Raw genomic sequence first — 4,777 nt, 5'->3', positions numbered from 1 at the left:
GATGTCTTATGTATTACGCTTAACGTCTCGTAATCTTCAGTCATTATTATGATGTTTAAGCATAGTGTATGTCTCTCTTATGTAGAATATTGCTGTTAATATTGTTATTAGGTGGACTATTTAAGTTTAGTGAATGTCGCTATGAGGTGGTTTATTTAAGCTTAGTTTACTGCTATTACGTGGGTTATTTAAACTTAGTTAATACTGTTATTACGTGGGCTATTTAAGCTTAGTTAATACTGTTATTACGTGGGTTATTTAAGCTTAGTTAATACTGTTATTACGTGGGCTATTTAAGCTTAATTAATACTGTTATTACGTGGGCTATTTAAGCTTAATTAATACTGTTATTGCGTGGGTTATTTAAGATTAATACTGTTATTACGTTGGTTATTTAAGCTTAGTTTACTGCTATTACGTGGGTTATTTAAACTTAGTTAATACTGTTATTACGTGGGTTATTTAAGCTTAATTAATACTGTTATTAAGTGGGTTATTTAAGCTTAATTAATACTGTTATTACGTGGGTTATTTAAGCTTAATACTGTTATTACGTTGGTTATTTAAGCTTAGTAAACACTGCTATTACATCTACTATTTAAACTTGTTAAATATTACTATAAAGTAGATTATTTAAGCTTACACATTGATTATATTACGTAGATTATTTACGTCTTGGAGAGTCAATAATACTTAGTTATTCACTCGCTTTTAAAAACGGTATAAAATATAAACTGGGCAATAAATGTAAATAATATTGGTTAACAGTGAATATTGTACTTATGAACAATATTGTACTTATGAACAATATTGTACTTATGAACAATATTGTACTTATGAACAATATTGTACTTATGAACAATATTGTACTTATGAACAATATTGTTCTTAGGAACAATATTGTACTTATGAACAATATTGTACTTATGAACAATATTGTACTTATGAACAATATTGTACTTATGAACAATATTGTACTTATGAACAATATTGTACTTATGAACAATATTGTACTTATGAACAATATTGTTCTTATGAACAATATTGTACTTATGAACAATATTGTACTTATGAACAATATTGTACTTATGAACAATATTGTACTTATGAACAATATTGTACTTATGAACAATATTGTTCTTATGAACAATATTGTACTTATGAACAATGAATCAAATCAAATCAAGATAATTTTTAAGAAAATTTGCTTTAACAAAGATCATTTATTCAAGTATTCATTTTATATATATATATATATATATATATATATATATATATATATATATATATATATATATATATATATATATATATATATATATATATATCAGGTCTGTTAAGTGTTACGTTTGACTGTCATGTGTTACGTGTGATTGTCATGTGTTACGTGTGACTGTCATGCGTTACGTGTGACTGTTATATGTTACGTGTGACTGTCATGTGTTACGTGTGACTGTCATGCGTTACGTGTGACTGTTATATGTTACGTGTGACTGTCATGTGTTACGTGTGATTGTCATGTGTTACGTGTGATTGTCATGTGTTACGTGTGACTGTCATGTGTTATGTGTGACTGTCATGTGTTACGTGTGACTGTCATGTGTTATTTGTGACTGACATGTGTTACGTGTGACTGTCATGTGTTACGTGTGACTGTCATGTGTCAGGTGTGACTGTCATGTGTTACGTGTGGCTGTCATGTGTTATGTGTGACTGTCATGTGTTACGTGTGACTGTCATGTGTTATGTGTGACTGACTGTCATGTGTTATGTGTGACTGACATGTGTTACGTGTGACTGTCATGTGTTACGTGTGACTGTCATGTGTCAGGTGTGACTGTCATGTGTCAGGTATGACTGTCATGTGTCAGGTGTGACTGTCATGTGTCAGGTGTGACTGTCATGTGTCAGGTGTGACTGTCATGTGTCAGGTGTGACTGTCATGTGTCAGGTGTGATTGTCATGTGTCAGGTGTGACTGTCATGTGTCAGATGTGACTGTCATGTGTCAGGTGTGACTGTCATGTGTTACGTGTGACTGTCATGTGTCAGGTGTGACTGTCATGTGTTACGTGTGACTGTCATGTGTCAGGTGTGACTGTCATGTGTCAGGTGTGACTGTCATGTGTCAGGTGTGACTGTCATGTGTCAGGTGTGACTGTCATGTGTCAGGTGTGACTGTCATGTGTCAGGTGTGACTGTCATGTGTCAGGTGTGACTGTCATGTGTCAGGTGTGACTGTCATGTGTCAGGTGTGACTGTCATGTGTCAGGTGTGACTGTCATGTGTCAGGTGTGATTGTCATGTGTCAGGTGTGACTGTCATGTGTCAGATGTGACTGTCCACTACAGAACAGCTTTGTCAATTCGTATCCGTTCCTTGCGTTATTAGCTTTGAAGTGTGTCGACTATACGAGGGTCATTAAGGCTGCTTGTAAACTTTCAACCACTAGTCAAGTGTGTCTGTCACGTGTACCTGCTACATGTGTCTGTCATGTGTGTCTGTCCTGTGTGCATGTGCTGTTCATGTCATATATCTCACACGTCTGGTCATGTCATGGCTTATATAACACGTCACATCATGTCATGACGTAACACGTCAGGTCATGTCATGACTGATGGTTCAATAGACGTCACTATAGAAAACGGATCAGCCCGGCTCAGGGGAGCCTAAAGCAGTTACAATTACACTTTTGTTTCACCTTCATTAAATTAATGGTTAATTAACATTCCGTGTCGAATTTATCTCTATTATTAATTATCAGCAGTATTTGTCATATATGTATTCTGCATTTATTTATATGTTCATTTTTTGGGGAGGAGTGAGTAATTATTCTAGTATTTTATTTATATATATTGTGTATAAAGAATTTATATGGGTGAGTTTGCTGCAGTTTTTTACGTGTTTTAATTATGAGTATTCGATTCCCTTTGATTATGATTTTTATTCGCTAAGACGCTCATTATCTTATATTATTTTGTTTATTGTAGATAAGTGTTTACCTTTGAGCTCAATAAGTCATACATAAACGCGTTTCTTTACTACGCAGTTTCACACGATAATCTATTTGTGGAGTCATTACCGCTAAGCAGGTGCACTGACCTGGTTGTTTTGAATACCTGACAGGTTTTTTGTTATGCTCTAGGAACCATCTTCCTCATCGTGGCTAGCAATCGACCCAGTTGAGGAAGATAGTAGGGGGAATATTATTGAGGCTGGTGTGTGGCAACCAGGGCGCTGGAAGAGAGGTGTGCTGCTCCCCACACGGCCAGTCTGTAGTATAGTGCGCCATGGGTGGATAGTTCCTCCTCTATCCTTCTCTATCCCACCTGCAATGTCTCCATCTGCAAGATTCACCTAGCGTCCATACAGTATACCACCTTTGCTTAAACACGGTTCAGTTGCTGGGAAGCTGAGGATATTAGTAAGGGGTTGGCGAGGAGAGGAGAAGCAAGGGTCCCGCCCGTCGGAGACAACGAGTGTGTGGCAGTGTTGTGGGGTGAGGCGGGGGTGGCGTGCACTCAGACCCATGTATTAACCACTCCCACCAGTAGCTTTACTTCCCTGCTCTCCGCTGGATTGCAAGATGCTGTCAGCAGGGCAGCAGCAGCAGCAACAACAACAGCAGTAGCAGGAGTCAAGCAAGAGGAGAAGCAGCAGCAACAACAACAGTAGTAGCAACAACAGCAGAGCACCGCCACCACAGCGTCACTCCCAAAATCCGGAAGGTAAGCATGATATTTACTCTTTCCATTTTTTCTTGCTTTTATTATCCTCTGTTCCACAGGTTTTTGCTCCACAGGTGGCAGTTGCCGACGGCACGACACCGGCCACCTGCAACATCACAGTCTAGCTAGCTGACTGCGATAATTACAGAGATGAAGTCAGCACCTCGAGACACGCAATGAGTGTCAAATAGGTAGACGGTGTCAAAACTCGCCACACCCACGACACACCCGTGAGACACCCATGACACACCCATAACACACCCACGACACACCCATGACACACCCACGACACACCCGTGACACACCCACGACACACCCACGACACTCACGACACACCCATAACACACCCACGACACACCCATGACACACCCACGACACACCCACGACACTCACGACACACCCATAACACACCCACGACACACCCATGACACACCCACGACACACCCATGACACACCCCCGACACACCCATGACACACCCATAATACACCCACGGCACACCCATGACACATCCATGACACACGCACGACACACCCATGACACACGACACACCCACGACACACCCACGACACACCCACGACACACCCACGACGCGCCCACGACACACCCACGACACCCACGACACACCCACGACACACCCATAATACATCCACGAGGCCCCCATGACACACGCACGACACACCCACGACACACCCACGACACACCCATGACACACCCACGACACACCCATGACACACCCATGACACGCACGACACACCCATGACACACCCATGACACACGCACGACAAAGGCATAACACACCCACGACACACCCACGACACACACACGACACCCACGACACACCCACGACACACCCACGACACACTCACGACACACCCATGACACACCCACGACACACCCATAATACACTCATAACACACCCACGACACATCCATGACACACCCACGACAAAGGCATAACACACCCACGACACACCCACGACACACACACGACACCCACGACACACCCACGACACACCCACGACACACTCACGACACACCCATGACACACCC

General features: G+C 41.4%; 1 protein-coding gene across 1 annotated transcript in view; it reads left to right on the top strand.

Moving 5' to 3' along the window:
* Positions 1-3,291: 3,291 nt before the first annotated feature.
* Positions 3,292-4,777, top strand: part of LOC128687999 (uncharacterized) — a 355,922-nt gene continuing 354,436 nt past the window's right edge. The window contains exon 1 of the mRNA XM_070083740.1: positions 3,292-3,727. The gene's annotated coding sequence lies outside the window, so the exon portion shown is untranslated. The remainder of the gene's footprint in view (positions 3,728-4,777) is intronic.

The sequence above is a fragment of the Cherax quadricarinatus genome, chromosome 10 (genome assembly GCF_038502225.1).
Source record: "Cherax quadricarinatus isolate ZL_2023a chromosome 10, ASM3850222v1, whole genome shotgun sequence".
Lineage (NCBI taxonomy): Eukaryota > Metazoa > Arthropoda > Malacostraca > Decapoda > Parastacidae > Cherax > Cherax quadricarinatus.
Note: the sequence above shows the minus strand (reverse complement) of the source record. Positions and strands in the feature narration are given on the sequence as shown.